Genomic DNA, 25,283 nt, shown 5'->3' with positions numbered 1-25,283 from the left:
TCAGTGAAGACCCCCTTATAAAAGACTTAAAAATACCTGCAAGCTTTAGTTGCATTGCCTGGTATGTGACAATCTTCTCCAAGTTTATACTTCTTGCAATACTGCACTATGCTGTGACTTTTGGAAAACATTTAAAATAACGTTGGGTTTTACTAATTTAAATTAAAAAGTATATGTGGTGATAGCAGTACAAACAATCCAAGGCAGCTAATCACTGAGTACATAGATATGGGCTTCATATGACTGATTTTGCCCAAGCCATGTCACAACTATTAATAGAACATCATCAGTTACTTTCAGATTGACAAGTGATGAAATTATTTTAACCTGACTATAATAAGAGTTCTGATTTTATAAATATATTAGTAGTAGAAGGTGCTTTGTGATCTAGCATATCTAATACTTTATTTAATGTTATATTTATTGCAAACTGTTGATTATATATTTTATGTTATGTTTAGAGATGCTGTGATGAGTAACGTGGTCCTCTTCCTTCCAATCAGTCAGTTCTTCTTCCATGTTTATTTTCCTTCTCCTGTGGTTGAAAGATTTGCTGATGGCTTACACTGGTGGGTGTATCTTTCCTTTTCTCCTTCACATTTAGCTTCTTTTCTTTTCTCAGCTATTTGTAACTCCTCCTCAGACAACCATTTTGCCTTTTTGCATTTATTTTTCTTTTAACATGCCTCCTGAGAAATCTGTATGCAGGTCAAGAAGCAACAGTTAGAACCGGACATGGAACAAAAGGCTGGTTCCAAATTGGGAAAGGAGTGGTCAAGGCTGTATATTGTCACCCTGCTTACTTAACTTATATGCAGAGTACATCATGAGAAAGGCTGGGCTGGATTGAAATACAAGATGAAATCAAGATTGCCTGGAGAAATATCAATAACCTCAGATATGCAGATGACACCACCCTTATGGCAGAAAGGAAGAACTAAAGAGCTGCTTGATGAAAGTGAAAGAGGAGAGTGAAAAAGCTGGCTTAAAACTCAACATTCAGAAAACCAAGATCATGGCATCTGGTCCCATCACTTCATGGCAAATAGTTGGGGAAACAATGGAAACAGTGAGAGACTTTATTTTGGGGGGCTCAAAAATCACTGCAGATGGTGCAGTGCAGATGGTACAGCCATGAAATTAAAAGACACTTACTCCTTGGAAGAAAAGTTATGACCAACCTAGACAGCATATTAAAAAGCAGAGACATCAGGTGGATGAAACTGCAGCCTATTATACAGAGTGAAGTAAGCCAGAAAGAAAAACACCAATGCAGTATACTAACGCATATATATGGAATTTAGAAAGATGGTAACAATAACCCTGTGTACGAGACAGCAAAAGAAACACTGATGTATAGAACAGTCTTATGGACTCTGTGGGAGAGGGAGAGGGTGGGAAGATTTGGGAGAATGGCATTGAAACATGTATAATATCATGTATGAAACGAGTTGCCAGTCCAGGTTCGATGCACGATACTGGATGCTTGGGGCTGGTGCACTGGGACGACCCAGAGGGATGGTATGGGGAGGGAGGAGGGAGGAGGGTTCAGGATGGGGAACACATGTATACCTGTGGTGGATTCATTTCGATATTTGGCAAAACTAACACAATATTGTAAAGTTTAAAAATAAAATTAAAATAAATAAATAAAAAGCAGAGATATTACTTTACCTACAAATGTGCATATACTCAAAACTATGGTTTTTAAAGTAGTTATGTATGGATGTGAGAGTTGGACTATAAAGAAATCTGAGTGCGGAAGAATTGATGCTTTTGAACTGTGGTGTTGGAGAAGACTCTTGAGAGTCCCTTGTAGTGCAAGGAGATCAAACCAGTCAGTCCTAAAGGAAATCAGTCCTGAGTATTCATTGGAAGGACTGATGCTGAAGCTGAAGCTCCAATACCTGATTCCAAGAACTGACTCATTGGAAAAGACCATTATACTGGGAAAGATCGAAAGTGTGAGGAGAAGGGGATGACAGAGGATGAGATGGTTGGATGGCATCATCGACTCGATGGACATGAATTTGAGTAAGCTCCAGGAATTGGTGATGGACAGGGAAGCCTGGTGTGCTGCGATCCATGGGGTCGCAAAGATCCAGCCACTTCTGAGCAACTGAACTGAACTGAACTGAACTACACTTGTGGGGAAAGAACAAGCTATACAAACAGGAGCATCTCCTGTCAGTAAGGCCAGTTTCAACAGATGTACTTCAATGCCAGCCATTTACCAATCTAGCAGTGTATTCTTGAGCTCTGAAGCTACTCCTGGTGCCAGAGGACACTGGGCAGCTCTCATGTTGTCTCCATTCTGGTATGAACACACATGACCTCTCTTGTTATGGGACCCTCTCACTGATCTTTACCTTCTACCTGGGGAGCAGTCTCCCTCTGCCGCAAAGCATGTGCCTGGGCACAAGTACATATCTTTTTGCATATCAAGGGTGGAAAATGTATCCAATACATACACACATATTATCCACCTCAGTCGCTGTTAGCAGGACCACTGTAAGCCTATTCACCCAGTTTGTAAACACCGTATATTGACATTGTCCCTGATAGTTCTTCCTCCATCCCTTGTATCCAATCCATCAGCAAGTTTACTCCAAAGTTCATCCTAAATTAGACCATTTTTCACATTCTCTGTTGCTACTCTTCCCTATTGGCTCAGTTGGTAAAGAATCTGCCTGCATGAAGGAGAACTGGGTTTGATCCCTGGTTCAGGAAGATCCCCTGGAGAAGGAAACAGCAACCCACTCCAGTACTCATGCCTGGGGAATTCCATGGACAGAGGAGCCAGGCAGGCTACAGTCCATGGGATCGTGAAGAGTCAGACACAACTGTGTAACTAACTTTCACTTTTTTTTCCCTGTTGCTACAGGTGAAATCAGCACTATTTCTTTTCTGAACTATTAGAATAGTAGAATAGGCTTCTAATATTTTTATGTTACTATTGCCTCTGATTCTCTCTCTTCAAATAGCATGGTCTTTTAAAATATAAATCATATCCTAAAATTCCTTTTCTTAAAATCCTCCAGTGATTCTCATCACATATCCAGACATATTATCCTGGTTTATGTCCAAACATAATACACTGTTATTTAAAGGTTTCCTTTGTCCTGTTCCTTATCATGTCTCTAACCTCAATTCTTATTGACTTCATTTGTTGTCTTTATTTTGTCAACCTAGATTTTTCCCTGATCTTTGAGTTAGAAGATTTTCCCCTTGATCTTCACAAGGATGCTTACTAGGGCTACTTCCTGTTAGGAATATCTCCCTTAACTGCCATTTATTGAGACTTTTTCCTTACCTACCCAACCTATAATTAATTCCTTGTTAATTGCCATAATATTACCATAGCATTTACTGTTATGTAGCATTTTGATATATTTATATGTACTTATGCATTTATTGTCTATTTCTTCTAATTAGAATAAGAACTGTTTTATGAGGACCTTGTCTGCTTTCTTCACCTTTGTGTTTCCAGTAATAAGTTTATACCCCTGAACTGGTTTGGCAGTGACCTCTGTGATATTTGGGGCCTTGGGAAAACAGGACACTAAGGGAAAGAGAGAAGGAAGGAAAGCAGGGACAGGAAAAAGAAGAAAAGAAGGGAAACAGGAAAGGAGAGGGGAGGAAAGGAAGAAAATAAATTGGGCAGAAGCATCTTAGCTGTAGTGCAAGTCTAAGGAACATTTAGCAAGGCCACTGGGGAGTGTTTGCACCAAAGTTGCCCATGAGAAGGGTGATGATTCCCAGAAATTGGCTTGCCTTCACATCAGTGCCTTGCTTAATTATCAGCTGAGAGCAGCCAGAGGGAAGCACAGCCTTGATGCCAATCACGTGATGGAATTAAGAGCCCACTTCCTGGGCTGCATAGTGACTTTTCTCCATGCAGTTGTAAACTTTAAAAGTTAATTCTCTTGGCCACTACAAAAGATAAAACTGTTAAAAGTTTTATTCTCTCATTATAGATGGTTCCACAGAATACAAGTGTATGTGTAGGAGGTGTTCGAAGGGGATGTATACTCACCTATACGTGCATACACACACACATACACACAGACTACTTAAAATTCATTGAATACAATGAACTTAAGAGAATCATCAAAAGCATGTTAAAATTGTTATTTTCAAGTGATGGAAATAATAATTTTTATTTTCTACTTTCTTCTCTTACATATTATACATTTCCTTAAAAAACTAAAGCCTATTATGAACAAAGGGCCTCCCTAGTGTCTCAGACAGTTAAGAATCTGCCTACAATGTGGGAGACCAGGGTTTGATCCCTGTGTCAGGAAGATCCCCTGGAGAAGGGAATGGCTGCCCACTCCAGTATTCTTGCCTGGAGAATTACATGGACAGAGTAGCCTGGTGGGCTACAGTCCATGGAATTGCAGAGTTCGACACAACTGAGACTAACATAGCCATATTATGAACAGGAAAAGAGTGAATTTAAAAGAATAGGGAATAATGTGACAAAGAAATGAATAAAGTGAGTGTTATTTTTTTTTCCCCCTTTAGGTCCATATCATAAAATCCCAGAAATTTGAGGTTGCAGAGGTCCTAAAAGATTGTATCTTATATTCAAAGAGTATGGAACTATATTATTTTAAGTATTGAAAATAGGAAGTTCAGTTGAATTTTGTCCATGGAACTATCCTTAATCTAATTTCAAATAAAAAATGTAAGTAAATTAAAATACTGAGTTCTCCCTTCGTGAAAGGTGATTAGAATCTGGATACAAGCATGAATGTTAATGACAAAAAATTAATAGTTAATGTCCTTACCTGGTTCTTTGAAAGCATTGCCTTCACTGTATTAAATTACAACTTTTCATAATTATAATTGCCAAATTAAGTGAATAAAGTATACTGTATTCACTTGTAAGGGCTTTCAAAACAAAATATCACAGATTGTGTTGATTAAACATCTGAAATTTATTTTCTTGTAGTTTGGGAGCCAGAGCTGTGAGGCAAGGTTGCCAGGGTTGGTTTCTTCTGGTGTCTCTTTCCTCGGCTTGCTGGTGGCCATCTTCTCCCTGTGTTTGTACATGTCTTCCTTCTGTACATATCGATGTCCAAATTTCCTCTTTTTATAACAACACCAGTGATACTGGCCTATCCTAGTAACATCATTTTAACTTAATTATCTTTTTATAGCATCTATCTTCAAAAATGGGCTTCCCAGGTGGCACTGCTGCTGCTGCTACTAAGTCACTTCAGTCGTGTTCGACTCTGTGAGACCCCATAGACGGCAGCCCACCAGGCTCCCCCTTCCCTGGGATTCTCCAGGCAAGAACGCTGGAGTGGGTTGCCATTTTCTTCTCCAATGTATGAAAGTGAAAAGTGAAATTGAAGTCGCTCAGTTGTGTCCGACCCTTAGCGACCCCATGGACGGCAGCCTTCCAGGCTCCTCCGTCCATTGGATTTTCCAGGCAAGAGTACCCTAGGTGGCACAGTGGTATAGAATCTGCTTGCCAATGCAGGAGAAACAAGAGACATGGGTTCGATTCCTGGGTCAGGAAGATCCCTTGGAGAAGGGAATGGTAACCCACTCCAGTATTTTTGCCTGGAGAACCCCATGGACAGAGGAGCCTGATGGGCTACGGTCCATGGGGTCGATCAAGTCCCACATGACTAAGCGACTGAGCACACATGCACATCACCAAATACAGTCACATTAAGATGCAGAGGGGGATAGAACTTCAGTGCATGAATTTGGAGGGAACACAATTTAGCTTGTGACATATACTAAACAAATATCTACTGTTTTTCTGAAATTCAAATTTAGCTGTGTGTCTTTTATTGTATGTGACTACTCTATAGGAATCCTGAAATTGTCATCTAATCTACAATGTCATGTATTTTCATTTATTTTCTGTATCTTAGCATCTATTTTTGGTGGTAGTTATAAAAGCCCTAGAAAAAAATTTATTTGAAATATATATTTTTTCACATTGCTAACAAGGAAATTCCTTTGATTTAAAAATGAATGCCTATTAATTTGAAAGCAACTACTTGAGCCTGTATCTTTTTCTCCTTAAAGGTTAATCACATGTAAACTAAGTAAAATAATACCATACTTAATTCATCTTTTGTGGGCACTTCCATTGATTAAAACAAGAGAATCTCTTGGAATACTTTAATATCTAATCACCGAAGAACCCAGTTTAATGATATTAGTATCACCTACTTTAATTATCTCAGTTTGTAAAATCTGGTATCTTTGACATTATAGTTAAGTAATCATCCAACAGAAAATTCCTGCTAAAAATTCTTTTTTATCTTTAGTAAATTAGCCTCTCTGAATTTTCTTTACAATTCTTGTTTTTTTCCATAATCTCAGGTAAGGGTCACTTGGACTTAGGTCTAACATCTAATTTCATATGCCAGAAGTATTAACTTCATCTGAGCTGCACATACTAAGAATATTTTTTTTTTTAACCTAGATCCATTCTCTTAAAGGGGCTTCCCTTGTGACTCAGTGGTAAAGAATCTGCCTGCCAATGCAAGAGATGCGGGTTCAATCCCTGGGTCAGAAAACCCCATGGAGAAGGAAATGGCAACCCACTCCAGTATTCCTGCCTCAAAAATTCCATAGACAGAGGAGCCTGGCAGGCTATAGTCCAAGGGATCTCAAAGAGCCGGACATGACTTAGTGACTAAACAACAACATTTTCTTAAAAATAAGATTTCTCAGTTATAACTTATTTTATATTTTTTAAAGACTCATGTATTACAAATGATGTTGATATTGACATTAATACACTAGAATTTTCCACTTTCCTAGGAGCTAACATCACTATATTTTTTTCCATTCCATATTATATTATTAATTGAAACTGTTTACAGGCAATGCAATGCCAGTTATAACAAATGGAATCAAAATGTTTTTTTAAAAAATGAAAAAATAATTCCATGTGAAAAACGATTTATAAAATCTAAATTTTTAGCAGCAGTAAAAAGAACATGAACATTGGAATGAGATAGTTCAAAATCTTTCAACCTTGATGCTTAGTTTTAGAAACAAGACAAGAAGGCCAAAATGGAATGGCTTGTGCCAAGCACAGGTGACCAAACCAAGACTTAACTACAGTTTTGGCTCTTTCAAAAATAGAATATTAAACCAGTCAATCAACTGTCTGATTAGCCTTAGTTAAGTAATCTGCCTGATAGACTCCTGCCATCTCCTAAGGGAAAATACTTTTGCAATAATCAACCCCCCCCCTTTTTTTTTTTGGCCTCGTATTTTATTCCCATTCCCTTCTACCCATAAAAGTTTTTTTTTTCATTTTGGAGGAGCTCCACAGACCTCCTTTCTATCTACTAGATTGTATGTTACTTCATTTGAATCAATTTTACTCAAAGAAATTCTTGAAAATATGATATGCCTCGATTTCATCTCTTAATCATAGCAACCTTGACTACTAGATTTAGGTCCTTTGCTTTTTAAATGGAAATAACTCTTTTCATTGTAAGTTTGATCTAAGAACAAAATGAGTATTAAGTATTTGAAGGCTCTTATGGCTGTACTAACACTCCCTATGGGGAAGAAAATTCATGAATGCCAAACTGATAGAATTTGAGTCTAAGATTTTAATTTAATATGAAGATAATTATGTTTAGTAATAGCTCAGGAACTGATGCTATAGGGTTTGGTAAGATAAGATTCAATGCTGTGGTAATTTTGGTTAGCTCGTTTAAACCAAATTAAAACTCCTTAGGATTTTAGTGTTTTAATTTTTTTCTAAATGTGTCAATCATTCATTTTCTAGAGGAGTGCTTTACTTAATGTCATATTTGAATAAGGTGAATAAGAATTTGACATTAAGAAAATTTGAATTAAATAAAATTCTTCTTATAAAGGGCTTCCCCATTGGTTCAGCAGGTAAAGAATTCACCTGCAATGCAGAAGACACAGGATATGATGGTTTGATCCTTGAGTTGGGAAGATCCCCTGGAAAAGGAAATGGCAACCTACTCCAGGATTCTTATCTAAAAATTCCTAAGGATAGAGGAGCCTGGTGGGCTACAGTCAAAAGGATTGCAGAGTCAGACACGATTAAGTGCAAATGGACTTCTTTAAAAAAAAAAAATTACACATAACTAGAGAAGTATAATTGTAATGAAAGAAAACACAATAATGTGTTCCTACACGTCTCAAAATGTATGTCACAGTACATTTTTCATAATAATTCATATTAAGCATTGATGGAGCTCTTATGTATCAGATACTTAATAGGTGCTTAAGGTGGTTTTCTTATTTAACCATCACAAAATCCAGGTTTGAATTGTTATTTTCTTTAATTCTTTTTGATAAATAGGTTTCTCCTGAATCACTTTCTCAAGGACAAATTGAAAGTGGGAATCAAATATTTGACTATATTTTTTCAATTAATGACATTAAATAGTCTGTCAAACTAATAAGAGTAGATATTATTTGACATAAACAATAGTATTTTTTGAACCAGTAAAAAATTTAGTCCCCTTTCCAAATCTTTGGCAACTTGAAGGAAAACAGTTGTATAAGTTGCACCTAGGATTCATTTGCTGCTGATTCATTGGCAAGAGGCAAATGTAAGTTAGGTTTAAAGAGTGAACACCCATGGTCAGTCTGGAGCAGCACAACTCTAGACTGTATTGAAGCTAGACAAAGTTCTGTAATAAATAAATCTGTAAATTTACTTTACAGATTCTATGTGTTATAAGTCCATCTTCAAAGTCTGCCAGATATTTCCACTGAAGCTCTTTAAGTGTGTGTGTGGCGGGGGACGGTGGTTGTAAGTTGTTCTCATTCGTGTATCTCAGAAAATACCAAGTTACCATTTATGTTATTCTCCTAGGGCTGCCATGATAGGATACCATACCACTATTGGGGTGGCTTAAAGAAAAGAAATTTATACGGCAGTCTGAAGGCTGGAAGTCCAAGACCAAGGGGCCAGCAGAGTTGGTTTCTGGTGAGACTCTTCCTTGCTTGCAGATGGCTGCCTTCTCACTATGGTCTCACATGGTCATTCCTCTGTGCACAGGAAGAAAGAGTTGTCTCCTGTCTCTTTTTCTTAAAGACAATTGTCCTATCATGTTAGAAGTTCAACTTTATGACCTCATTTAACCTTTATTACTTCATTAAAGTCTCTACATACAATCCCATGGGAGACTAGAGTTTGAACACAGGACTTTTTTTGGGGAGGGAGGAGGAATGACACATTTCAGTCCATTACAGCATTAAATTGGAATCTCCCATTTACATGTAGCATTTAATCATTCATGTTATTTTCATCTTTAGAAAAAGGAGAATAAAGCTCCCTTTGGAAATAACTGGCTCACTAACAAGAGTTGATGATTTAAGTATGGATGAGGGTACAAGGAAGAGCAAATGATGATTGCAATCGCTCAAACAGGATTTTGGTATACATGGGAAAGTTCCTGAATAAAAATACATGCCAAACTGGAAAAATGAAAAGCATTCTTGGCTTTTGAAATAGCATAAAAGTGAAAGTGAAGTCGCTCGGTCGTGTCCAACTCCTAGCGACCCCATGGACTGCAGCCTACCAGGCTCCTCCGTCCATGGGATTTTCCAGGCAAATTAGATGTTATCTATTGCAAAAACAAAACACTTTTGGAATGTCAAAATATGCAAAGAACATCCAAGTTAATGTATTCTGCTGACAAGAAAATAAACTTATGTTCCCTTTAACTGTTCAATGACAACGGTAACTAATCCTTCATTCTGTAGCTTATTATGCATTGTCATGAAATAGATAATACAATTTCCACAAACCTCTTCTGATTTCATGTCAAACAAATTCTCTCAAAGCCATTTAATAAATAAATAGAAAAACAAAACTTGAAACTACAATTTGTGTAATTGATTGCTTTGAGCCATCTATTACTCTTTTCACAAAACAGATGTACTTTTCTACTCAACTGAGAGAATTTTTTCCAAATTGAGGCTTAGATAAACTGCACATTAAGAAAAAAAAATTAAGGCAGCATACTTCTTTAAAATAAAAATTAAGAATATATGAAATTCTTTCTCATATTGAGAATCAATAAGCCATTTAATTAAAACTCTTACTGCTTGTGAAGACATTGGCTCTCTAGCTCTCTCTCTTTCTTCAGAAACATGTTTAATAATGCATAATATACTCTAGTTGTATAAAGTGCCTTTTGAGTCCTTGATTTTACTATATGTTATTTTCCTGCCTGCACTATCCTTTCACATTCATTTTCTACAGGGCAAACTCTGACTTTTCTTTAAGATTTAGCTTAAAGGTGTCTCTTCTGTGAAGACCTCTTGAACCCTCTAACCTGTAGATATCTGGCATTTCTGCTTTTTCTTTCTTAAAAAGTTATTTCTCTCCATTACTTTTATGTGTATCTAGGATACTACCCTACAATCAAGACTCATATCCAACTCATCTTTATTTCTCTCTTGCCTAAAATAAACTTTAGTCCAAGGTAAGCATTTGGAGAAGACTCTTGAGAGTCCCTTGGACTGCAAGGAGATCTAACCAGTCCATCCTAAAGCAGATCAGTTCTGAATGTTCATTGGAAGGACTGATGTTGAAGCTGAAACTTCAATATTTTGGCCACCTGATGCAAAGAGCTGACTCATTGGAAAAGACCCTGATGCTGGGAAAGATTGAGGGCAGTAGGAGAAGGGGGCAACAGAGGATAAGATGGTTGGATGGCATCACCGACTCAATGGATATGGGTTTGGGTGGACTCCTGGAGTTGGTGATGGACATTGAGGCCTGGTGTGCTGTGGTTCATGGGGTCGCATAGAGTCAGACATGATTGAGCGACTGAACTGAAGCATTTAATAAATGTTTTGCAAAACACAACCAATCAAGTAAGAGTACAGGATTTTTATCAGAGAAAATTACATTTGAATTTCACCCTATGCCACTTAATTTGTTTTTCTGAGCAAATTGCTTAAAAATCTCTAAATTTTAGTTTATTCAAACAAAAGAAATTATACTGCTTATATATTGTGTTACTGTTTGAATTAAATGAGATTATAGAGAGATAAAGAGAAGGAGAAAGAGAGAAGGTGAGAAGAAAAAGGAGAATGACATCAAGCTTAACATAATATCAGTATATAAACTTTCTTTTTGATTTTAACAGTTATTTCCCTGAAAACATAAGTTATACGATTTACTATCTGTTTACTACTTACTATTGCCACAACACAAAACAAAAACTCCTGTGGATATATTGTGACTACCTAGTTAAGTCTCTCTCTCTCAGTTGCGTTTACCTATATTTAGGTTATCATAGCCTTTATGTTTTAGAAAAGCAAAAGCTAAAAATTAAATAAAATAATTCTTTTTACTAACTTCATTTAATGTAATTAAATATAAAAATTATTTTCTACGAAGACTTTTGCAAAAAAAAAATTTATGTAAGTTTTGAAGCTTTCCAAGTATTTTATAGACATATATGTGACTGATGCATTTATATTTGACACTTTCGACTAGATCTCCCTCTGCTATGTTATTGGTTATCACAATTGTAATTAATCAATTATGCGATTTTCTGTTCAATGTCTACTTTTCCCACCAAAATGTAAGTTCTATAATGGAAGAGACCATATCTACCCTGTTCATTAGCATTCCCTCAGTATTTCTTAGAGTTCCAGAGCCCAGTCTTTATTCAAGTTCTTAAAGAAAACCCCTAATCAAAATAGAATACTGAGCTGCTGCTTCTTCTCCAGTGCCAGGCTCCAGAGTTTCCGTCAGCAGCCCCAGTCTCTGAGCTCTCTCCCTTTAACAGGACCTCTGCGGGATGCTTCCTTGTGTCACAGCCAGGCAATTATCCACAGATAGAGATCTGGGCCAAATACAGGGCTCGTAATGTACATTTCCCTCTTCTCTTGTGCCTGAAAACAGTTGCAGCATACATTTTGTACAATTTAACAGTTTTTAATGGCAGGAGAACTGTGGAGAACCTGTCACAGTTCCCCACAGGTTATTTTTAATACCATTTTTAGGACCATTTTCTAGAGTGAATGAGCTTATGAATACAAAGTATGTGTGCAGCACAGCTTCATCTTAACACAGGTAGATAAATTTAGTATATCTCACAATTCATGTCAGTCCTTTTCCTTAGGTGGTTTAGTCTCTAAATGGTACCCGACTCTTGCAGCCCCATCAACCACAGTCTGCCAAGTTTCTCTGTCCATGGGATTTCCCAGGCAAGAATACTGAAGTGTGTTGCCATTTCCTCCTCCAGGGGGTCTTGCCGACCCAAGGATCGAAACTGGGTGTCCTGCATTGGAGGCAGATTCTTTACTGGTGAGCCACCAGGATTCCTTAAGGTCAATTTTTGCGATATCAAAATTTTTGAAGTCCAAATATACTATCTGGTAACTCTCAGAAGGCTGAATGTACTGTAATCCTCATATCTTTTAGTCACATTTGATATCTGAAAGTAATTTCTAATCCATTTTTGTCAATGCAAAATAATCACACATTTGTATTTCAACTGTTATTTGTTGTTATTGAAACAATTAAATTATAATTTTTAGCATTAAACTTAATTGAACTGAAATTAATTCTGTTTAGTATAACCATGCAATTCAACATAATTACTTTGCCCCAAGAGTTTGCCTCTCTTCACTCAAACTACTTAATAATAGTAAAAAGAAGAATACTACTCCTATCTGTCACAATGCAAAAGGATTAACCAAGTGGCAAGTTCCAAAAGAGTGTTGGATCAGATAGTGATAGTTATTTCCTAATAACACATAGAAAGAGAATCTTTGTGGATAATTTTCTACTAGATGTACCAAGTAGCCAATTTATTATGTCCATAAGTGTTTGAATACAAGCACAAATAAAATTGTGTCAAGATGGGAAGATTCAAAAATCTGATTCAAAAGGGTTGGACCCATGAAGGATCTGTAATTATAATCATCATATTATACAAATAAAGATAAAATGATCTATGTAAAATCTTGCTCATCCCATTTTACCTCCTCTGGTCATCAAGGGGAGCATCTCCTTCATACAAAATGACTGGTGTTTGAACCATAATATAGACCAGTCCATATTTTCTATTCATGTATGTGTTCAGAAAATATTTTTGATGACCCACTCCGTTCTAGACAGAGCAATGCCTGGGGAAGCTGACATAATCCCTGACTACTCTGGCAGGAAGAATAACACAGGGAATAGCATAGACACGGAAGCCAAATTCTGTAGAGCTGGGAAAGTTAGAGTAGCTTTCAGAGAAAATGGCACTATAACCTCAGACAAAATTTTTTTAGAAACACATGGGGAAACAATTCCTTCAACTGTCCATGTGCTGAAGTCATGAGACTCAAATATACATTTTCCCTACCAGAAAGTTTGTAAAAGGAGAAAGAGTTTTGTCAAATAAAATGTAATTTGAGGCCAGAGTTTTGTTTATTTGGAATTATAAAACATATTATACTAAAAGAGAGTTCAAGTTTCTGAATAGCTGGCCCTTGCTGCTGGTGAGTGGCATAGAAAGGGAGTAAAAGAGTGAGAGAGAGGGAGAAAGAAAGAACAGTTTTATGTTTTTACCTTTGTGAAGTAAATTGTTTCCAGTTGACTTGTAGTACTTTCTGAGATTCAAAATGACAATTTATAAAGATACTTGCTGTAATGTAATTCAAATTATATGAACACATATTTACATTCTCATAACTCCAGTTTCTGGAAATAATAGTGATATAATTAAGTAATTAGCAAATTAATTGGATAAGTAAATTTTAAAAATAAAATTTTCCCTATAAGATGCTTTAGTCACAATGTGAGATTTACACTATATTTCTAAAATTTATCATATTAGGTACTTATGAGTTGTATTTCTTATGCAACCAAGTTCAATCCCCTCCAGTAAATCTCTTGATAGGTTCTCTGGCAAACTGTTAAAGAGAAGCTCATAGACAATTTTTGAGTGCTGAATGGCATTTTACTTGCAATAATAAAACCTAGTGCAAAGAAATTCTGCTTTGAATAACATGAGCTCACAAAATAAAGACAGCATGTGTGCATACATATAATATGAATTATTATATAATAGTCAAATTCTGTTTGACCAGCTTTGTGATCAACTTTGTAAAAAACATTTAAGAGATTCATAATGTTTGATAATTTGAAGGAGAAGGAAAGAGAGAGGAAGAAAGAAAGGGAGGGAGGAAAGAATGTAAAGAAAAAGAGATAAATGACACCAATATAAAAACAATTAAATACTTAAGCAAAAAATAAATAAAATTATTTCAGGATGTAAATATTTGAAAAATGTCATTTTATCTTTTGGAATGCAAGGCTTTTAGGAATATAGATGGTCTGGGATCAAGGGTACTTGATATATTCCAGGTCCAATAAGGCTAAAACTAATCCATGGGAATATAAAACACAAATTTCACTGTGTCAGTTTTCATTTGAGAAATGGTTTCTCAATGAGAAATTTCATTTGAGAGACATGAAATGCCAGGGTAAACAATCAAGACTAATCGGTTCTTTCTTTAAAATTTGAAAAGCAGTATTAGAAATTATACTCCTATCAGCCAAAAGACTATCATCACTTATCAATAAGTATAAAGTAAAATTATTAAAATTAACCTTACTTGTTACATGCATATGTCTGAATTCATCAAATCGTATATATTAAATATGTGCAATTTTTTTGTAAGTCAATAATACCTCAATCAAGTGGTTAAAAAAAAAAGCTTGTTTCATTAAAAAACTATATATTTTTTTAAAGAAATCATTGAGGGAGAAAGCATATAAATTTTGTTTCTCAGTTTAATGAGCTCATAGAGGAAAAAAAGGAGTTTGGGCCATGAGTGCCTAATCACACCTTGCTGTGGGTTACTGTAAATGCAGGCAAAATTCTTCAGAAGGGAAAAAATGCCTCCCTCAACATTGATCTTAAAAACTCTAAAAAAGTAAGTGATGTCAGTCATCAAACAGACCGAACAATAAAAGGTAAATCTGGTTTGAGAGTTTGCCCACTTAATGCTCTTAGGAAATTAAAGGATTTACATTTCATATGAAATCCAATAATATTTTAGAAGCATTTTTGTAACTTTCTAAGTGAGAAAAATTATTTTAAATATTCAAGGACAAGCAGCTATGATCATCTTTTAGGGCCATTAACTTTTTCTTCCTATAGTATTAAATGTACTTTATCCTTTTATTAATACCTCCTTAATTCTATGACCAAGAAAAGAAATTTGATGATAAATAAGCTCCAGGCTAAGCACTTGACACTATCATTTAATGTTTTGCTTGAATTGAAGCACTCCTAGCTATTCACATAGTAAATCCTTATCCTTTGCAGAACAGTTCAAGTTTAATCCTTATTCCATTTCTTCTGAGTTTTAAAACATCCCATGAATGCCTTAGTAGATTTTGCATATTTGTTTTGGGGGTTTTAATAACTTGAAAGAAATCATGTATTTTCTATTTCAGTTTATGTATTTGAATATCTGCCAGTATTAAAAATCTCATGCTTATATACACAAGCAGAAAAAGATGCACTGGGTAGGGATTTGAATGCATTGTATAATATATTATAATTTTGTACTATATATTGTCAAGTTTACATATTTATACACATATATAAGCAGAATAAGACAAACTGGAAATAGTAAATTATCTAATATTGCATATATAGGTTGCTATGTGTACATGAACATACTAATATGTGTATATTACCACTTTTGTATTTATACATATAGTATATATTTATATGTATTATAATTATATACAGTATTTATATCATATGTTCAGCTCTTTTTACAAATGTCTTTTACTTTTAATTTTATATTACATTAGAAATGAAATAAACCATTGATTTTATATTTTCCTATTGAGTATCATATTTATACATCCATTCAGTCCATGCATCCATCCATACAATTATACATAAAATATACCATTCAGATAAGAATATATACAAGATTTGATCTACCTTCAATAGAAATAGGTGGAACTTAATTTCAATAAAAATGAGAATTAATGCTCTGAATAATTATAATACATATATATGGGTCATAAATTCTTTTAAAATTTGACCTTGTCTTCAGTTTCATTCTTTCATAAGATGAACTTTCTTTCAAGTCCTTCCTATAGTGTTTTGATCATACTCCATCAAAAATAAAACAATCACAAATATCAAATCACCAGTTGTGCACCCAAACTAATATAGTGCTATGTCAATTATATGTATAAACATGTGTTAGCTTCTCAGTCATGTCCAACTCTTGAGACTCCAGAGACTGTAACCTGCCAGGATCCTCTGTTCATGGAATTCTCTAGGTAAGAATACTGGAGTGGGATGCAATTCCCTTTTCAAGGGAGATCTTCCCAACTCAAGGATCAAACCTGGGTTCAATCAATTATATCAAAATAAGAAGAGAAATAGAATATCAAATTATTTTTTTTCAAATGACCATGGCAATTATCATTGACAAAGATCAAAAAGATCTTTATGATCCTGATAACCACGATGGTGTGATCACTAGACTTCTAGAAGCAGACATCCTGGAATGCAAAGTCAAGTAGGCCTTGGAAGCATCACTACAAACAAAGCTAGTGGAAGTGATAGAATTCCAGTTGAGCTATTTCAAATCCTAAAAGATGATGCTGTGAAAGTTCTGCACTCAATATGCCAGCAAATCTGGAAACCTCAGCAGTGGCCACAGAACTGAAAAAGGTCAGTTTTCACTCCAACCCTAAAGAAAGGCAATGCCAAAGAATGCTCAAACTACCGCAAAATTGCACTTACCTCACACACTAGCAAAGTAATGCTCAAAACTCTCCAAGCCAGGCTTCAACAGTACATGAACTGAGACCTTCCAGATGTTCAAGCTGGATTTAGAAAAGGCAGAGGAACCAGAGATCAAATTGCCAACACCTGTTGGATCATTGAGAGAGCAAGAGAGTTTGACAAAAACATCTACTTCTGCTGTATTGACTACACCAAATCTTTGACTGTGTGGATCACAACAAACTGTGGAAAATTCTTAAAGACATGGGAATAACCAGACCACCTGACCTGCCTCCTGAGAAATCTGTGTGTAAGTTAAGTAGCAACAATTAGAATCAGATGTGGAACAAGACAGGTTCCAAATCGGGAAAGGAGTACATCAAGGCTGTATGTTGTCACCCTGCTTATTTAACTTATATGCAGAGTACATCATGAGAAATGTTGGGCTGGATGAAGCACAAGCTGCAGTCAAGAATGCCAGGAGTAATATCAATAACCTCAGATACGCAGATGACACCAGCCTTATGGCAGACAGCAAAGACCTAAAGAGCCTCTAGTTGAAAGGGAAAGAGAAGACTGAAAAAAGTTGGCTCAAAACTCAACATTCAGAAAACTAACATTTTGGGCTCCAAAATCACTACAGATGGTGACTGCAGCCATGACATTAAAAGACACTTGCTCTTGGAAAAAAAGTTATGACCAACCTAGACAGCATATTAAAAAGCAGAGACATTACTTTGCTGACAAATGTCCATCTAGTCAAAGCTATGGTTTTTCTGGTAGTCATGTATGCATGTGAGAGTTGGACTATAAAGAAAGCTGAGCACTGAAAAATTGATGCTTTTGAACTGTGGTGTTGGAAAAGACTCTTGAGAGTCCCTTAGACTGCAAAGAGATTCAACCAATCCATCCTAAAAGAAATCAATCCTGAATATTCATTGGAAGAACTGATGCTGAAGCTGAAACTCCAATAGTTTGGTTACCTGATTCAAAGAACTGCCTCATTTGAAAAGACCCTGATGCTGGGAAAGATTGAAGGCAGGAGAAGAAAGGGATGACAGAGGATGAGATAGTTGGATGGCATCACCAACTCAATGGACATGAGTTTGAGTAAACCCTGGGAGCTGGTGATGGACAGGGAGGCCTTGCATGGGGCATTCCATGAGGTTGCAAAGAGTTGGACACGACTGAGTGACTGAACTGAACTGAACATTACGGCATCTGCTCCCATCTCTTCATGGCAAATAGATGGGGAAATAGTGGAAACAGTGAGAGACTTTATTTTTGGGCCTCTAGATCACTGCAGATGGTGAATGCAGCCGTGAAATTAAAAGATGCTTGCTCCTTGTAAGAAAAGCCATGACCAACCTAGACAGCATATTAAAACACAGAGACGTTACTTTGCCGACAAAAGTCCATTAGTCAAAGCTATGGTTTTTCCAGTAGTTATGAATGCATGTGAGAGTTGGACTATAAAGAAAGCTGAGCACCAAAGAATTGATGCTTTGAACTGTGGTGTCGGAGAAGACTCTTGAGAGTCCCTTGGACTGCAAAGAGATCAAAACTGTCCATCCTAAAGGAAATCCTGAATATTCATTGGAAAGACTGATGCTGAAGCGGAAACTCCAATACTTTAGCGATCTGATGCAAAGAACTGAGTCATTGGAAAAGACCGTGATGCTGGGAAAGATTGAAGGCGGGAGGAGAAGAGCATGGCAGAGAATGAGATGTTTGGATGGCATCACTGTTTCCATGGACCTGAGTTTGAGCAGGCTCCAGGTGTTGGCAATGGACAGGGAAGTCTGGCGTGTTGTAGTTCATGGGGTCGCAAAGAGTCGGATAGGACTGAGTGACTGAACTGAACTAAACTGATGGAAATTGTGATCATGTCTGAATTTTCACAACACTGGTGTATGTCTTTTGGTGTATTTTCTACAATATTGACACATATACATAACAAAAGATAAAGCATCATTGAGTGATTGTATTGACAGGTGTGGTAGGTAAAATAATGATTCCCCTTCAATGACTGTATCTAAGATCCTGAAATCTGTGAATACATTTTATTACATGGCAAATATTTGAATTAATAAATGAAATTAAGGTGTATCCTTAGCTAACTTTGAAATGGAGAGGGAGTCCTGGAATATCCAGATCAGATCAGATCAGATCACTTGCTCAGTTGTGTCCGACTCTTTGCGACCCCATGAATCGCAGCACACCAGGCCACCCTGTCCATCACCAACTCCTGGAGTTAACTCAGACTCACGTCCAGCCAGTCAGTGATGCCATCCAGCCATCTCATCCTCTGTCGTCCCCTTCTTCTCCTGCCCCCAATCCCTCCCAGCATCAGAGTCTTGTCCAATGAGTCAACTCTTCACATGAGGTGGCCAAAGTACTGGAGTTTCAGCTTTAGCATCATTCCTTCCAAAGAAAGCCCAGGGCTGATCTCCTTCAGAATGGACTGGTTGGATCTCCTTGCAGCCCAAGGGACTCTCAAGAGTCTTCTCCAACACCACAGTTCAAAAGCATCAATTTTTTGGTGCTCAGCCTTCTTCACAGTCCAACTCTCACATCCATACATGACCACAGGAAAAACCATAGCCTTGACTAGACGAACCTTTGTTGGCAAAGTAACGTCTCTGCTCTTGAATATGCTATCTAGGTTGGTCATAACTCCTTCCAAGGAGTAAGAGTCTTTTAATTTCATGGCTGCAGTCACCATTTGTAGTGATTTTGGATCCCAGAAAAATAAAGTCTGACACTGTTTCCACTGTTTCCCCATCTATTTCCCATGAAGTGGTGGGACCAGATGCCATGATCTTCGTTTTCTGAATGTTGAGCTTTAAGCCAACTTTTTCACGCCCCACTTTCATTTTCATCAAGAGGCTTTTGAGGGTGGTGTCATCTGCATATCTGAGGTTATTGATATTTCTTCCAGCAATCTTGATTCCAGCTTGTGTTTCTTCCAGTCCAGTGTTTCTCATGATGTACTCTGCATATAAGTTAAATAAAAAGGGTGACAATATACATCCTTGACGAACTCCTTTGGCTATTTGGAACCAGTCTGTTGTTCCATGTCCAGTTCTAACTGTTGCTTCCTGACCTGCATACAAATTTCTCAAGAGGCAGATCAGGTGGTCTGGTATTCCCATCTCTTGAGGAATTTTCCAAGGTTTATTGTGATCCACACAGTCAAAGGCTTTGGCATAGTCAATAAAGCAGAAATAGATGTCTTTCTGGAACTCGCTTGCTTTTTCCATGATCCAGAGGATGTTGGCAATTTGATCTCTGGTTCCTCTGCCTTTTCTAAAACCAGTTTGAACATCAGGAGTTCACGGTTCACGTATTGCTGAAGCCTGACTTGGAGAATTTTGAGCATTACTTTACTAGCATGTGAAATGAGTGCAATTGTGTGGTAGTTTGAGCATTCTTTGGCATTGCCTTTCTTTTGGATTGGAATGAAAATTGACCTTTTCCAGTCCTGTGACCACTGTTGAGTTTTCCAAATTTACTGGCATATTGAGTGTAGCACTTTCACAGCATCATTTTCAGGATTTGGAATAGCTCAACTGGAATTCCATCACCTCCACTAGCTTTGTTCATAGTGAAGCTTTCTAAGGCCCACTTGACTTCACATTCCAGGATGTCTGGCTCTAGGTCAGTGATCACAGCATCGTGATTATCTGGGTCGTGAAGATCTTTTTTGTACAGTTCTTGTGTGTATTCTTGCCATCTCTTCTTAATATCTTCTGCTTCTGTTAGGTCCATACCATTTCTGTCCTTTATTGAGCTCATCTTTGCATGAAATGTTCCTTTGGTATCTCTGATTTTCTTGAAGAGATCCCTAGTCTCTCCCATTCTGTTGTTTTCCTCTATTTCTTTGCATTGATCGCTGAAGAAGGCTTTCTTATCTCTTCCTGCTATTCTTTGGAACTCTGCATTCAGATGTTTATATCTTTCCTTTTCTACTTTGCTTTTCGCTTCTCTTCTTTTCACAGCTATTTGTAAGGCCTCCCCAGACAGCCATTTTGTTTTTTTGCATTTCTTTTCTATGGGAATGGTCTTGATCCCTGTCTCCTATACAATGTCATGAACCTCATTCCATAGTTCATTAGGCACTCTATCTATCAGATCTAGGCCCTTAAATCTATTTCTCACTTCCACTGTATAATCATAAGGGATTTGATTTAGGTCATACCTGAATGGTCTAGTGGTTTTCCCTACTTTCTTCAATTTAAGTCTGAATTTGGCAATAAGGAGTTCATGGTCTGAGCCACAGTCAGCTCCTGGTCTTGTTTTTGCTGACTGTATAGAACTTCTCCATCTTTGGCTGCAAAGAATACAATCAATCTGATTTTGGTGTTGACCATCTGGTGATATCCATGTATAGAGTCTTCTCTTGTGTTGTTTCAAGAGGATGTTTGCTACGACCAGTGCATTTTCTTGGCAAAACTCTATCAGTCTTTGCCCTACTTCATTCCGTATTCCAAGGGCAAATTTGCCTGTTACTCCAGGTGTTTATTGACTTTCTACTTTTGCATTCCAGTCCCCTATAATGAAAAGGACATCTTTTTTGGGTTTTATTCCTAAAAGGTCTTGCAGGTTTTCATAGAACTGTTCAACTTCAGCTTCTTCAGTGTTTCCGGTTGGGGCATAGACTTGGATTACTGTGATATTGAATGGTTTGCCTTGGAAACGAACAGGGATCATCTGTCATTTTTGAGATTGCATCCAAGTACTGCATTTCAGACTCTTTCGTTGACCATGATGGCCACTCCATTTCTTCTGAGGGATTCCTGCCCGCAGTAGTAGATATAATGGTCATCGGAGTTAAATTCACCCATTCCAGTCCATTTCAGTTCGCTGATTCCTAGAATGTTGACATTCAGTCTTGCCATCTCTTTTTTGACGACTTGCAATTTGCCTTGATTCATGGACCTGACATTCCAGGTTCCTATGCAATATTGCTCTTTACAGCATTGGACCTTGCTTCTATCAGCAGTCACATCCACAGCTGGGTATTGTTTTTGCTTTGGCTCCATCCCTTCATTCTTTCTGGAGTTATTTCTCCACTGATCTCCAGTAGCATATCGGGCACCTACTGCCCTGGGGAGTTTCTCTTTCAGTATCCTATCATTTTGCTTTTTCATACTGTTCATGGGGTTCTCAAGGCAAGAATACTGAAGTGGTTTGCCATTCCCTTCTCCAGTGGACCACATTCTGTCAAATCTCTCCACCATGACCCGCCCGTCTTGGGTTGCCCCACGGGCGTGGCTTAGTTTCATTGAGTTAGACAAGGCTGTGGTCCTAGTGTGATTAGATTGACTAGTCTTCTGTGAGTATGGTTTCAGTGTGTTTGCCCTTTGATGCCCTCTTGCAACACCTACCGTCTTACTTGGGTTTCTCTTACCTTGGGCATGGGGTATCTCTTCATGGCTGCTCCAGCAAAGTGCAGCCATTGCTCCTTACCTTGGATGAGGGGTATCTCCTCACCACTGCCCTTCCTGACCTTCAACGTGGGATAGCTCCTCTAGGCTCTCCTGCGCCCACCCTGGAATATCCAGGTGGTCCCAATGTAATCATGAGCATCCTCATAAGTAAGAAGGGTGCTGGAAGTCAGAGAAGCTGCCTCTAGTGGCTAAAAAAAGGGTGAGGGCAAGAACTCTCTCTTTGAGCACCAAGAAAGGAGGGAAGCTCTGCTGATATCTTGATTTTAGCCCAGCGATACTTAATTTGGACTTCTTACCTTCAGAACTGTAAGATAATACACTTCAATTGTTTAAACTCACTAAATTTGTGGTGATTTGGTACAGAAGCAAAGGGCTACAAATGTAACAGGCATTTCTCAGCTGAGTAGCCTTAAAAATGTATTGTGCTTGGGAGAAGTAGACCCATAAAATCATAAGCCTTGTGCAAGGTTTCATCACTTATGTTTATGTGAAAAATGCCCAGGAAGACTTTAAATGATAAGAAATTGTATCATTAAAATTTTACTCTATTAGAAGTGTGATGCTCCAACTTGCATTAAAAATGATGATTTATCAGTAATTTATTTTACCTAGTAGTAAATAATGACTCAACTGGCATTGTATTTTAAATATATCACAGAGGGAAAGTTGTTTCATGTCCACATTTTCTATTTGAGCTCCTTGTGAAAAGTAAAAGTGTTACTCACTCTGTCCTGTCTGACTCTTTGCAATCCCATGGTCTATAGTCCACCAAGCCCCTCTGTCCATGGGATTCTCAAGGTAAGAACACTCTAGTGGATAGCCATTCTCTTCTCCAGGGGATTTCCTTAACCTAGAGACCAAACTCAGGTCTCCGGCATTGCAGGCAGATTCTTTACCATCTGAGCCACTAGAGAAGCCCATTTGAGAAATTTGAGCTCTATAATAGTATTTAATTCACAAATTTATATATCTTTATTGAGTTATATGTTCTCAAGTTGTAAAATTATTCTCATAGGTTTCTTTTCTTGACTCCCAGGGGTAATTTTCTTGTGCATCTTCTAATGATGGGAAAGGCAGCAGTTGGGAATAGACAGGATATATTAAATATATAGGTTTATTTAGCATTCACTATCACATTATGTAATAGTGCATATAATAAAGTGCTTAATATACATTTGATTGCAGGATTCAACCTTAATTTTCTAAGAGGAAAATATGGTATAGTTCTGTTTTTTTGTTTGTTTGTTTGTTTTTGTTTTTTTTTTTTTTTTTTGAGTAGCATTAAACATTTGGTATAATTCACTGGTAAACTGGTGGCAGGTATTACAGGAAGGAGTTTTATAGGAAGTTTTCTATTGAAATGTATGAGTACAGGTAAGTGTATTTACACCTGGCAAGAATACAGTTTGATGAATTCTCAGAAACTAAAACACCCATGTAACCTGCTCACTGCTCAAGATATAGAAACTAACACCCCCAAAGCCCTCATCTGCTTCTCTTCCTCTGGGCTTTACCCTCAAACAAATGTAATCACCTTCCTGCCTTCTAATGCCTTAGGTTGATGTTGCCAGTTCCAGTTATTCCTGAAGCTGGCTTGGCCTTTTTTGTGTCTGTTTCTCTCATTTTCATCATTCTGGTAGATGTGAAGTGGTATTACATTGCGTGTTTCACATTTATTTATTTTGTAATGAAGCACACATTTAAAAACATTTCATATGTTTGAGCATGTATAGTCTTTGAAAGAGCCTTTTGCCTGTTTGTAAATTCTTTTTTTCTTAATCAGTTGTAAGATTCTGTTAAATATTCTGAGCCTTTTATTTATTATATATGTTTAGAATTATCCTGTCCCAAACAGTGGCTTTCCTTTTTACTGTCTTAATTTTTTAAATATTTTTTTTCCTTCAGGTTAGTGGGTTTTTTTAAAATATTCAGGTTAAGCAAAGTTTTCTTATAAATGTTTTAAATATTCTTCTGTTTCCTTCTAAACATATAGTTGTTTCATAAGCAACTGACAAAGATTTTCCTATATAAATGTTGTAACTATATTCTTCTGTTTTGTTCTAAACATATAGCTGTTTCATAAGCACTTGACAAAGAATTAATCTCTGAAATATGCAAACAGCTCATGCAGCTCAATATAGAGGAACAAATAACCCAATCAGAAATTGGGCAGAAAACCTAAATAGATATTTCTCCAAAGACCTACAGATGGCCAACAAACAAATGAAAAGTTGCTCAACATGATTAGTTATTAGAGAAATGCAAAACAAAACTACAATAAGATCACAACTACTATGAGGTATCACCCCACACCTGTCAGAATGGCCATCATTAAAAAGATCTACAAACAACAAATGCTCCAGAGGATGTGGAGTAACCTTCTTGCACTGCAGGTGGGAATGTAAATTGATAGAGCCATTATGGAGAACAGTATGGAGTTTCCTTTAAAAACTAAAAAAAAAAACCAAAACTAAAAATAGAACTACTATACGACCCAGCAATGCTACTACTTAGCATATACCCAGAGAAAACCATAATTCAAAATGACACATGAATCCCTATGCTCAATACAGCACTATTACAGTAGCCAAGCCAGTCAGTTCAATTGCTTAGTTGTGTCCAACTCTTTGTGACCCCATGGACTGCAGCATGTCATGTTTCTCTGTCTATCACCAACTCCTGGAGCTTTCTCAAACTCATGTCCATTGAGTCAGTGATGCCATCCAATCACCTCATCCTCTTTTATCCCCTTCTCCTCCTGCCTTCAATCTTACCCAGCATCAGGGTCTTTTCCAATAAGTCAGTTCTTCGCATCAGGTATCCAAAGTACTGGAGTTTCAGCTTCAGCATCAGTCCTTCCAATGAACATTCAGGACTGATTCCTTTAAGATTTAGCCAAGATGTAGAAGCAACCTAAATGTCCATCAACACAGGAATGGATAGAGAAGATGTAGTATGTATTTTCAGTGTAATGTTACTCAACTATAAAAAGAATGATGTAGAGATGTGGATGGACCTAGAGACTTGCATATGGGGTACAGTAAGTCAAAGAGAAAAACAAATACTGTATATAAAT

This window comes from Bubalus kerabau, chromosome 7, assembly GCF_029407905.1.
Source record: "Bubalus kerabau isolate K-KA32 ecotype Philippines breed swamp buffalo chromosome 7, PCC_UOA_SB_1v2, whole genome shotgun sequence".
Lineage (NCBI taxonomy): Eukaryota > Metazoa > Chordata > Mammalia > Artiodactyla > Bovidae > Bubalus > Bubalus kerabau.
Note: the sequence above shows the minus strand (reverse complement) of the source record.